This window comes from Otolemur garnettii, unplaced genomic scaffold (genome assembly GCF_000181295.1).
Source record: "Otolemur garnettii isolate 467f Iridium unplaced genomic scaffold, OtoGar3 scaffold00171, whole genome shotgun sequence".
Lineage (NCBI taxonomy): Eukaryota > Metazoa > Chordata > Mammalia > Primates > Galagidae > Otolemur > Otolemur garnettii.
In genome coordinates, this window is record NW_003852566.1 from 341,316 (window position 1) to 355,022 (window position 13,707).

General features: G+C 39.1%; 1 pseudogene; it reads left to right on the forward strand.

Annotated features, from left to right (window-relative positions):
- Positions 1-148: 148 nt before the first annotated feature.
- LOC100959911 overlaps positions 149-13,707 on the forward strand; it is a 27,160-nt pseudogene continuing 13,601 nt past the window's right edge.

Here is a 13,707-nt window from a genome sequence, read left to right on the forward strand (position 1 = left end):
TACCCTGTCTATCTAAGGTGTTACCAATGGAGTAAGCTTGGTGAAGGATATTCATGATTATATTGTTTTTGTAACTTCCTGTGAGTTTACAATTATTTAAAAATTAAAAAATTCTAAAAGCAACTTGTATGTCTGGAATCACTTTAAAATGCTTATTGAAAAAAGTGATTCAGCCTTGTCTAAAGAAACAATTAAATATAAATAAGTACTAGATGAAGAGGTACGAGCAAATGGAATTCAAAGAATGAGGAATCAGAGATGTTGGCGTGGATGTGGAGAAAGGGAACACTTCTACACTGCTGGTGGGAATGCAAACTAATACATTCCTTTTGCAAAGACGTCTGGAGAACACTTAGAGAACTAAAAATTGACCTGCCATTTGATTCTGCAATTCCTTTATTAGGTATTTATCCAGAAGACCAAAAATCACATTACAACAAAGATATTTGTATCAGAATGTTTATTGCAGCCCAATTCATAATTGTCAGGTCATGGAAGAAGCCCAAGTGCCCATCGATCCACAAATGGATCAATAAACTGTGGTACATGTATACCATGGAATATTATGCAGCCCGAAAGAAAGATGGAGACTTTACCTCCTTCATGTTTACATGGATGGAGCTGGAAAATGTTCTTCTTAGCAAAGTAACTCAAGAATGGAAGAAAAAGTATTCAATGTGCTCCATCCTATTATGAAACTAATTTATAGTTTTCATATGAAAGCTATAACTTTATTATAGTCTAAGTATATGGGGAGAGGGTGGGGGAGGGGATGAGAGGGGTGTGGATGGGTGGAGGGAGGGTGATTGGTGGGATCATCTCTATGGTTTATCTTACAAGGGTACAAGTGATTCTTTCTAAAGTAGAATATAAAGATCTTAACACAATAACTAAGAAAAGGACATGAAGGCTATGTTAACCAATTTGATGAAAATATTTCAAATTGTATTTGAAAACACCACACTGTACCCCATGATTGCATTAATGTACACAGCTATGATTTAATAAAAAAAAAAGATACAACAAGAATGAGAAATCAAAGCACAATCAAGAACTGTTATCTCAGTTGTTAGCTGCAGAAAATAAGTGTAATCTTTTAGAAAAACAGTCAGAGTACGTGTGAAAAATGATAAAGCATGCAGAAATAGAGGAGACATCTTGGAGAAACAGGCTTCCTTAGAAAGAGAAAGACAACATGATCAAACACATGTTCAGGGGTAGCTTGAAAAACTGGTTCTTCTTGAACAGGATTATAGTAATGCTGGCTTTTGCAGGAAAAAAAAATGCAAGAGTTGGAAAAAAAACTCCATGAAGAGAACAGGAAAGGAAATGTAGGCAACCTAAGGCAGCTGTTTTGCAAACTGGTCTAGAAACAAAGGGACTTATCTTCAATGATAAGGCAACTCCATGTGTTCCCAGTACAAGAAGAATTTTTAAAAATAAGTCAAAATCAGCCAACTAGTGAGATCTGGAAGAAAGGACTTCATCCACCTCTGGTTGGGGAGTCCTGCCTAGGAACATCACTTCAGGGGCAGGAGGAAATGCCAGGAGCCAACAATGAGGCCAGGAGCATTTGGGGCACCAGTTCAGAAAATGAGTGCTTGTGTGCTGGCATAGGCCAGCCAGTTTGGCAGTTTTCAGGCAGTCAAGGCCTTTCTTCTTTATCTTTATTTCTTTTTTCTTTTTTAATTTGTTTTTATTAAATCATAACTGTGTACATTAATGCAATTGTGGGGTACAATGTGCTGGTTTTACATACAATTTGACATGCTTTCGTCAAACTGGTGAACATAGCCTTCATGGGATCTTTATTTCTTTATTTACTTTTTGGGCCTGGGCACTTGCTGGAGTTACCTTGGTGGGTGAGTGAGTGATCTTGAACAGAGCCCTGGGGCCGGGATTGAACCACTGGGCAGAGGAGAGCACTTGTTGCTCAGCTGCAGGCCAGGAGCAGCCATTGTCGGAAAGCTGCGTTACAGGATCAGCCTGCAAGGACCTAGTGTGAGGCCGGGTCAGGCGCCTCCTGAGCTGGGCAGCCAGCATGGGGAGACTTGCATGAAAAATGTTTTCCTGGAAAAGCCATTGCATGGCCAAGGTACACAGTTTGGAGAGGTTCGAGGTGTGTCCTGACAGGTATCCTCAAACCACGGCCCGTGGGCCACACGCAGCCTGCCAAGGACATTTATCCGGCCCGCCCGGTGTTTTTGCCATCACTGCCTGTCCTGCTTAGCAGCCCACTTGTCTCGGGGCCTTTAGTCTGGCCCTCCAACCGTTTGAGGGGCAGTGAACTGGCCCCCTGTTTAAAAAGTTTGAGGACCCCTGGCAGAGCCCTGCAGGGATGGAGGGAAAAGATATCAGGAAGAACTGACCAGGTCTCCTTGGCAAGATAGAGGCTCCCAGCCTCCATCTTATAGAGCCGTATCAGCATCATTATTAGCATCTCATACCCCACAATGTCTCCTGTTGTCCAGGTGACATTCAAAAAATGTTTTTCAACTTTTTCCCCTAAGTTTTTCTTTTTTTCTTTGTATTCATCATTTTCTTTGTTCTTTCTTCAATAGTAAGTTTCCATTCTTTCTATCCCATTTTCTTGCTCTTGTTATTCTTTTTTTCTTCTAATTTTTTCCTTAAGGATTTTTATTTGTTTTGTTTCACTTTATTGTATTATTATTTTTCCATTTTACTTTCTTCAATATTAAGGGCTCTATCTTTGCTACGGTTTTCCTACCCCTTTTATTCTTTCTTTCCTTTTCATTTCTCTCTTTTTCTCTCTTTTTGTAAAGATATTTTCTACTTTTCCCATTGTTCTCACATAAATTTCTCAAATAACAAGTAAGATATACCCATCTTTTTTTTTACATCTTTTGTAATTTTATTTCAATTTTCTTTATATAGCTTTATTATTTACTTTTTTCTGATGTGTTTTAATTTTTGTTAGATCATAATTGTGTACATTACTGCATTTATAGGATACAATGTGCTGATTTTATATACAATTTGGAATATTAACATCAAACTGGTTAACATAGCATTCACCTCACAGATTTAATCATTGTGTTTAGACATTTATACTCTACTATTAATATATTTGATGTGTATCCTTGCAATATGCACAGTAGGTGAGGTCCCACCAATTACCCTTCGCCACCTGCCCAACCCTCTCCCCTTCCCTTACCTTCCTTTTCTCTCCTTCTTTCTGGTCTATAATTGTGTTTTATCTTTCACATGAAAGTGCAGGTGATTATATATTGATTTCATAATAGTATTGAGTATATTGGGTATTTTTTCCCCATGCTTGAGGTACTTTACTAAGAAGAATGTGATCCAGCTCCATCCCTGTAAACATAAAAGAGATAAAGTCTCCATCTATTTTTTTTTTTTTTTGTAATTTTTGGCCAGGGCTGGGTTTGAACCCACCACCTCTGGTATATGGGGCTGGCACCCTACTCCTTTGAGCCACAGGCACCACCTGAGTTGCCATCATTTTATGGCTGCATAATCCTCCATGGTGTACATATACCACAATTTATTGATCCATTCATGGGTTGATGGGCACTTGGGCTGCTTCCATGACTTGGCAATTATGAATTGGGCTACAATAAACATTCTTGTGCAAATGTCTTTGTCGTAAAGTGATTTTTGGACATCTGGATATATTCCTAATAGGGGAATTGCAGGATCGAACAGCGGGCCTACTTTTGGTTCCCTAAGTGTTCTCCAAACTTCCTTCCAGAAGGAACGTATTAGTTTGCATTCCTACCAGCAGTGCAAAAGTGTTCCCTTCTCTCCAAAACCATGCCAACATCTGTGGTTTTGAAATTTCATTACAAAACTATCTTGTGGGCTAATCTTACTGGACTTAGATGCTATCTCAAAGTGGTTTTGATCTGCATTTCTCTGAATATTGAAGATGATGAACATTTCTTCATGTATCTGTAAGCCATGCACCTGTCTTCTTCAGAGAAGCTTCTGTTCAAGTCTCTTGCCCCAATGAAATGGGACCACTTGTTCTTTTCTAATTAATAAGTTTGAGCTCTTTGTGGATTCTGGTTATCAAACCTTTGTCAGAAACATAACCTGCAAATATCTTCTCCCATTCTGAGGGCTGTCTGTTTTTTACTTACTGTGTTCTTGGCAGTGCAGGAGCTTTTTAGTTTGATCAGGTCCCAGTAATGTATTTTTTGGTGTTGTTCCAATTGCCCAGGGGGTCCTCTTCATGAAGTATTCTCTTGGGCCAATTTCTTCAAGTGTTTCTCCTGAACTCTCTCCCAGAATCTTAATAGTTTCATGTCTTTTATGTAGAATATAAGTAATTCTTTATTAGAACAGTCAGTTCACTCAATGAAGATGTCCTATGGTCAAGTATTTGAGTACAGAAGCTACGTATGCACCATGCTAGTCTTAGCCAAATTTGTCAAGTTTCTCAAAACATGTTTATGACAGGATTTGTAGCAGGTATTTTTCTTTCCTTAAAGCATTTCTTCATTTTTGTATTGGGAGGAATTAGTTTAGCTCTCAATTGACAGGGTAGAGTTCATTTATTTGTAAATTTATTTTATTTTATTTTTTATTAAGTCATTTGTACATAGATCATAAATACATTTATGCCATTATGGGATTCAAAGTGTTGATTACTTGTACAAATTGGAGTGTTTACATCCTACTAATCAACATAGCCTTCACCTCATTTACCCAATTACAGCATTAAGACATTTGTGTTCTACACCTAATACATCCAATTTGTACTCACAATATGGCCCATAGGTGTGGTCCCCCTAATAACCCTCCCTCTATCAACACACACCCCTCCTTTCCCCTCTCTCTCCCCATCCCTCCTTCATCCTAGGCTATAGTTGTGTTTCATTTTTCATATGCAAATGTGAATGGTTATAAATTGGTTTCATAGTAGTACTGAGTACATTGGATTTTTTTTTTCCATTCCTGAGATATTTTACTAAGAAGAATATTTTCCAGCTCCATCCATGTAAACATAAAAGAGGTAAAGTCTCCAGTTTTTTTAATGCTGTATAGTATTCCATGGTACACATATACCACAATGTATTAATCCATTAATGGGTTGATGGGCACTTGGGCTTCTTCCTTGTCTTGGCAATTATGAATTGAGCTGCAATGAACAATCTGGTGCAAATATCTTTATTGCCAAATGAGTTTTGGTCCTTTGGATATACACCTAGAAGAGGAATTGCAGGATCAAATGGCAGGTCTAAATTTAGATCCCTGAGTGTTCTCCAAACTTCCTTCCAAAAGGAATGTACTAGCTTGCATTCCCACCAGCAGTGCAGAAGAGTTCCCTTTTCTCCACATCCATGCCAACATCTGTAGTTTTGGGATGTGGGCTACCTTACTGGAGTTAGATGGTATCTCAAATGGTTTGGGTTTGCATTTCTCTGATGATTAAAGATGATGAGCCTTTTTTCATGTGTCTGTAGACCATGTGCCTGTCTTCTTCAGACAAGCTTCTATTCGTGTCTCTTGCCCACAATGAAATGGGATCACTTGGGGTTATTTTTAGTAATAAGTTTGGGTTCTCTGTAGATTCTGGTTATTAGAATTTTGTCAAAAACACAACCTGCAAAGATCTTCTCCCATTCTGAGGGTTGTCGGCTTGCTTTACTTAGTGTGTTCTTGGCAATACAGAAGCTTTTTAATTTGATCAGATCCCAGTAATGTATTTTTGATGTTTCAATTGCCCAGGGTGTCCTCCTCATAAAGTATTCTTTCAGGCCAATTTTTTCAAGTGTTTCCCCCACACTCTTTCTTCCAATTTTTATTGTTTCATATCTTAAGTTTAATTCCTTTAACCAGTGAGAGTCAGTTTTTGTTAGAGGAGTTACCTTCTTCTACAGGTTACCAGTCAATTCACCCAGCACCATTTGTTGAATAGGGAATCTTAATTCCTTTAACCAGTGAGAGTCAGTTTTTGTTAGAGGAGTTACCTTCTTCTACAGGTTACCAGTCAATTCACCCAGCACCATTTGTTGAATAGGGAATCTTTCCCCAAATTTATATTTTTAATAGGCTTATCAAAAATCAAATGATGATAAGTGTCTGGGTTCATCTCTTGGTCTTCAATTCTGTTCCATACATCTACCTATCTATTTTTGTGCCAGTACCATGCTGTTTTGATCACTATTGATTTATAGTATAGTCTGAAGTCTGGAAGTGTGATTCCCCCCGATTTGTTTTTATTTCTGAATAATGTCTTGGCTATTTGAGGTTTTTTCTGTTTCCATATAAAACGAAGTACTAATTTTTTTCAGCTCTTTAAAGTATGACAGAGGTGCTTTAATAGGGATCACATTAAATCTATAGATTGTTTTAGGTAGTATAGACATTTTAACAATGTTGATTCTTCCCAGCCATGAGCATAGTATATTTTTCCATTTGTTAACATCTTCAGCTATTTCTTTTCTCAGAGTTTCATAGTTCTCTGTATAGAGATCTTTCATACCTTTAGATACACTCCCAGGTATTTCATCTTCTTTGGCACTATTGTAAAGGCAATAGAGTTCTTGATTGTTTTTACCCTTTGACCATTATTGGTATGTAAAGACTACAGATTTGTGAGTGTTAATTTCATAACCTGAGATGTTACTGCATTCCTTGATCACTTCTAGGAGTTTTGTAGTTGATTCCCTGGGGTTTTCCAGATATATAATCATATCATCTCCCAAGAGTAACAGTTTGATCTCCTCTGGTCCTATTTAGATCCCCTTGATTGTCTTCTCTTGCCTGGTTGTGGTGGCTAAGACTTCCATGACAATGTTAAAGAGCAGTGGAGACAGTGGGCATTCTTGCCTGGTTCCTGATCTGAGTGGAAATGATTTCAATTTTACTCCATTCAATACGATATTGGCTGTGGGTTTGTTTAGATAGCCTCTATCAGTTTAAGAAATGTTCCTTCTATATCTATTTTCTTAAATATTCTGATCAAGATAGGATGCTGGATATTGTCAAAAAGCTTTTTCTGCATCAATTGAGAGAATCATTTAAGATTAGACCCCAGTGGGATTGCTCTATTGTTGCTGGATCTTTGTGGGAAGTGGTTCTGTGCAGCTCCCAGGAGACTGCCACAGCCAGGGAGTTCTGGCTGTAGGAGCAGCTCCAAGAGCATGGGGCATATGGATCCAGCAGCTTCGCTGGGGATGCTGCACATGGTTTGGCAGTTCCTGGCTCCCCGTGACTTTGGCAAGGAGAGTGCTGGCCTCATGACTCTGGCCAGGTGGGGGCACAGTACAGAAGTAGGGAGGGCGCCTGGGGCAGGGTGCGGGACCTGAGGCTCTAGCAGGCTCAGGACCGGTGGAGGGCGGGGTGCTGCTCTTGAGCCTCCTCCCACAGTCTTCGCAGGGGTTAGGCTTCTGGTTCATCAGGCCATGGGAGGGAGGGTGGACTGGAAGTTCAGAATGGCAGGGAAAATGTTAGTTCAATTTTTCTGCCTGGCAAGAGAGTGTTCAGAGTCACTACAGGGTCTCTCTGGGGAAGTAGAACCCACTTCCTACAGCTCTCACCCGCAGGGTGAGACAAGAGGTCCTCAGTTCACCGTTCACCTGTAGAAAACCTACAGGAGCAAACAAAGAGAAAAAGAAAATGAAAAACACAACTTTCTTGGGGGAGGGGACAGATACTTTTCCTTTAGGATGAATTTTGTACATGAAGTTTGCTTTCTTGGAGTCGCAGCTTGCCTCAGCAGAGGTGACCTGCAAATACCACTCTTCTCTCTCAGCTTGGCTCCCAGTATTTAGCTTAATTGGGTACTTTCTGGACATTATCCTTCCTTCTGGATGGGAGCTTCTGTTAGAGGCTGGCTCTAGTCAGGCATCTTGCCTCTCCCCCAATAGTTTCATGTCTTAAGTTTAGGTCTTTTACCCAGTTAGAGTCAATTTTTGTTAGTGGTGAAAGGTATGGGTCCAGTTTAAGTCTTCTTCAAGTCACCAAGTCAATTCACCCAGCACCATTTGATAAATAGGGAATCTTTCCCCAAATTTATGTTTTTGATAGGCTTATCAAAGATCAAATGATGATAAGCATCTGGGTTCATCTCTTGGTTCTCTATTCTGTTCCATATATCTACCTCTCTATTTTTGTGCCAGTACCTTGCTGTTTTGATCACTGTCAATTTATAGTATAGTCTGAAGTCTCATAGTGTGATTCCTCCTACTTTGTTTTTATTTCTGAATAATGTCTTGGCTATTTGAGGTTTTTTGCTGATTCCATTTAAAATGAAGTACTATTTTTTTCCAGATCCTTAAAGTATGACAGTGGTGTTTTATTAGGGATTGCATTAAATTTGTATATTGCTTTTGGTAGCATGGACATTTTAACAATGTTGATTCTTCCCAGCCATGAGCATAATATATTTTTCCATTTGTTAACATCTTCAGCTATTACTTTTCTTAGAGTTTCATAGTTCTCTTTATAGAGATCTTTTACGTCCTTTATTAGGTAAATTCCCAAATATTTCATCTTCCTTTGGACTACTGTTAAAGAAATAGAGTCCTTGACTGTTTTTTCCACTTGACTTTTGTTGGTATATATAAAAGCTACTTATTTGTGAGTATTGATTTTGTAACCTGAGACACTGTAACCTTGATCACTTTTAAGAGTTTTGAAGTTGAGTCCCTAGAGTTTTCCAGGTATAAAATCATATCATCTACAAAGGATGATAGGATCTCCTCTGACCCTATTTGGATACCCTTGATCACCTTCTCTTGCCTGATTGCAATGACTAAGGCTTCCATTACAATGTTAAATAGCAGTGGAGACAATGGACATCCATGCCTGGTTCCATATCTTAGTGGAAATGTTCTCAATATCATTCAATGTTTTCATATCATTCAATATGATATTGGCTGTGGCTTTGCTGTAGATGGCTTCTATCAGTTTAAGAAATGTCCCTTCTATGCCTATTTTCTTAAGTGTTCTGATCATGAAAGGATGCTGGATATTAATGAAAGCTTTGTCTATATCAATTGAGAGAATCATATGGTCTTTGTTTTTTATTTCATGTGATGTATTATATTTATAGATTAATGTATGTTGAACCAACCTTGAGACACCAGGATAAAACCAACTTGTCATGGTGTATAATTTGTTTGATGTATTGCTGGATTCTGTTTTCTAACCTTATTGAATATTTTTCCATCTATATTCATTAAAAATATTGGTCTATAATTTTCTTTTTTTGTTGGATCTTTTCCTGGTTTGGGGATCAGGGTGATATTTGCTTCATAGAATGAGATGGGAAGTATTCTTTCTTTTTCTATGTGTTGGAAAAGGTTATGTAATATAGGTATTAGTTCTTCTTTAAAGGTTTTGTATAATTCTGATGTAAAGCCATCTGGTCCCAGACTTTTCTTTTCAGTAGATTTCATATAGATGATGCTATTTCAGTGCTTGATGTAGAAGATCAACATTTCCAATTCTTTCTGGTTGAGTTTAGGCAGGTAGTGTGCTTCCAAGTATTAGTCTATTTCCTTCAGATTTTCATATTTCTGAGAATACAGTTTTTATATTTTCCTTCAGATTTTTCATATTTCTGAGAATACAGTTGTTATATTTTCCTTCAGATTTTTCGTATTTCTCAGAATACAGATGTTATATTTTCCTTCAGATTTTCATATTTCTGAGAATACAGGATTTTTGAATTTTTGAAGTGTCTGTTGTTATTTTGCCTTTGTCATCTCTGATTGATGATATTAGGGATTTTATTTTTCTATTTATGGTTATTTTAGCCAAAGGTTAATCAATTTTGTTAATCTTTTCAAAAAACCAGCTTTTTGTTTTGTTGATCTGTTGAATGATTCTTTTGTTTTCTATTTCTTTTAATTCTGCTCTAAGTTTGGTTATTTCTTTTCTTCTGCTGGGTTTGGGATTGGAATGTTCTTCCTTTTCCAGTTGCTTGAGATAGTCCATTAAGTTGTTGACTTCCTCTCTTTCCGTTCTCTTGAGGAAGGCTTGCAATGCTATAAATTTACCTCTTAGGACTGCCTTTGCAGTATCCCACAAGTTCTGAAACTTTGTGTCTTCATTATTGTTTTGTTCCAAAAATTTGGTAATTTCCTTCTTAATCTTATCTATGACCCAGTTATCATTCAGCATAAGATTATTTATTTTCCATGTCTTTGTAGGAGTATAAAGATCCCTGTAGTTATTAAGCTCAACTTTTATTCTGTGATAGTCCAAGAAAATACAAGGAATAATTTCTATTTCTTTAAGTTTGCTGAGGTTAGATTTGTGACCTAAGATGTGATCAATTTTGGAGGAAGTTCCATGGGCTGATGAGAAGATGTGTATTAAGTTTTGCTGGGATGAAATGTCCTGTAGATGTCTGTTAAGACCATTTGTTATAGGGTCAGGTTTAAGCCTAAAATTTCTTTGCTTAGTTTATTCTTGGAGGATCTATCCAACACTGCCAAAGGGGTGTTAAAATCTCTGACTATTATGGTGCTGGAAGATATCAAATGATTCATGTCTCTTAGGTCTCCTTTATAAATTGAGGAGCATTCTTGTTGGGTGCATAAATGTTAATAATTGAAATCTCTTCATGCTGAGTGTTTCCCTTGACAAATATGTAGTGACCATCCTTATCTCTTTAAACTTTTGTTGGCTTATATCTACAAATAAAATTACAACCCTTAATTTTTTCTGATTTCTGTTTGCCTAAATTATAGATGACCATTCCTTCACCCAGAGTCATTTTTATCCTTTAAGGTAAGATGAGATTCTTGTATGCAACAGATATCTGGTCTGATTTTTCTGTATCCAGTCAGCCAATCAATAGAGAACAATTTACACAATTCACATTAATTGAGGGAATTGATAAGCATGGTAGTGTTTTAGGTGTGAAATTTTTCAAAAGTCCAGTAGATGTTGTTAATCCCTTTTCAACTATGGAAGTTGGGTTTTGATCAAAAATTTCTGAGTGAGCTTACTTTGGTGGTAGAGCATTATGCTAGTCATTGTGGAGTATGGGCCTGAGAATATCCTAGAGACCTGGTTTACCTATGGTTTACATTTCTTCAACATGTGTATATCATTAAAGTATTTGATTTCTCCATCCCAAATGAAATTCAGCATAGCTGGATACAGGATCCTGAGCTTAAAGTTGTTTTGTTTTAGGAGATTGAAAGTCAATGGACATCCTCTTCTGGCTTAGAAAGTTTCAGCTGAGAGATCTGTAGTCATTCTTATATTCTTCTCCTTGTAGGTTTTCTAACCTCTGGCTGCTTATAAAATTTTCTCCTTCATGTTAACATTGGCAAAGTTAATTACAATGTGTCTAGGAGATGCTTTATTTGGATTGAGTCATTCTGGAGTTCTGAAGTTGTCTGCTATCTGAATTTCATTATCTCTTGCCAAGCTTGCGAAGTTCTCCTTCATTATATCTTGGAGTAGAGCATCTGTGCCTTTAGAAACATCCTCTTCTCTTCATGAATTCCTATAAGGTGAATATTTGCTCTTCTGAGTGGTCCCACAGTTCTCTCGGGAAATGATCTGTATTTGCTCTCCACTTCTCTGCCTCTTTGAGCATTTGAGAGCATTCATGAACTTTGTCTTCATTGTCAGGGATCCTTTGTTCTGCCTGCTCCATTCTGTTATGGAGGAATTCTACTGTACTTTTCAGATCTTTGAGGGCTGCAATTTCTGGCCTCAAAGTGTAAAAATCTTTGGAGATTTTGTCTTTGAATTCATTGACTTCTTGAGACAACTTTTGAATTACTCCTTGAATTTCTAAACCCAACTTTACTTCTGTTTTATTAATCTTATTTGCCATCCAAATTCTGAACTTTATTTCTGACATCTCAGCCATTTGTTTATAAATGGCATCTTCTGATGTGTCTCCTTTATTATTCCTTAGGGGAGTTGACCTACTCTGATTTTCATATTGCCAGAGATTTTCCACTGATTCCACCCCATGATTATTTTTCACTGTGTGGCTATAGAAGCTGGTAAGGTGAAATTGGATTGAGGGCTCCTGGAATTATAATTAATCAGTCCTTTATCAAAGATCTGGGACTGGTGACTATGACTTTTCCCCTACAGATTTACAAAGGTCCTGTTTAGTACTGCAGCCTGGGACTCTTGGGTCCTGCTTGTTGAGATGAGGCTAGGTGGCTCTATCTTGCATTCAGCTAGTCTCTATCTAATCTCAGTGAGTCAGTGGCTTTGGGCTTAAATCTCAGCTGTGGATAAATACAAACAACTAAGACACCCCTCCCACCATGGACAACAACTGGAAGAGGAGAATCAGACCCTCCCACTATAACACAGCCAGGGAAAAACCTTGGAGGTTCCCTGGGTGATTGGCCCAGGTCAAGAGTTCCAAATCAATTGTCCCAATCAGCACCAATGCATAATAAGTGGAAGAGATCAAAAGGTCTACAGCAACTAGACAGCAAGGGTCCACTGGCAGCTCAAGTGTGACTCTCTCTGGTGCTCTGGAGTCAGAAAGACCAACCCAGCAAAAGGGTTAGTCCAGGGGGGGACTGGTGCCTCTTTTCTTCCTTGCACCTCTGTCACACCCTGTCACTGGTAACCCCACAGGGCTGTGGCCCAGTTCCCTCCAATGAACAAATGCACCATGGATTTGCACCTGCCAGAGTTGAAAAGGAGTCAATGACTCCTCAGCCAGACTGCTGAACTCTGCCACCTGCTGGGAGGGGGAACTGAAGCCGGACTACTGCAGTGCTCAATGGAAACTGGGGAGTGTTCCACTTGTGTTTGTTCCAAGCCAGAGGTTACTGTCACAGGGCATGATTCTGTCCCTCAGAGACCACATGCTGCCCTGGCCACAGTCCTCCTCTGGAATCTCTATGGGGTTAGGTTGACCCCTTCCAGTGGTCCAGTGGTCCACAGAATTGGGAAGGTGTCCCAAATTTGACAGTGGCAGTGGTACCGCTGCTGAGGGTCCATGGACCTGCCATTGCAGTTAGGGGTGGTGCCATGGGTCAGAGCTGCCCCCACAGTGGGTGGGAAGTGCAGCCACAGCAGGTCAGAAGTGCCCCTGCAGTAGGTGGAAGGTACAGCCAGGGCAGGCTGGAGGTGCAGTGGTTCCCTGTTGGAGGTGGGGCCGCTGACTGTCAGAGGTGCAGCACACAGGTCCAGCACTATGCATTTTCTTCTGATCTGTTTTATTCTTTGTCAACCTGTGCTCCATTTATAGAATAGAGCCTCACTCTGAGGCATAGGCTGGAGTGCCATAGCATTGGCCTGGCTGTAGGAGACCTTGATCCTTTGGTCTAGGGGTCATTCTGGCTTGGGCCTTTGAAAGGATGCTATTGGTAGGTCCCCACTGCAACATATTGCTATCTTGTTTTTTCTCAGGTTGCTAAGGAGATCCTGACCTCAAGTAACCCACCCAACTCAACCCCCCAGAGGCTGGGAATTGTGAGTGCAGGTCAAAGCACCCTGTTGAACACCACTATTACTATTACTCCTTTCTCTTGCTTTCTGTTCTTCTCTTCTTTCTGTTGATCTTCCCTTTTATTCTCCTTTTTCATCTTCTTTCCTTTTTTTTTCTATCTTGTCTCCCTTCTTTCTCTTTATTCTTCTCTTCCTTTTGGTTCTGTACCAAAAGGTTACTTCAACATCTAAGCACAGAGGCAAAGTACTTTAAAGAAAAGGAGGAAGAGAAAGGAAAATCAGGGGATTCTGGGAAGATGGCCGACTGGTAGCAACCCTAGTCAG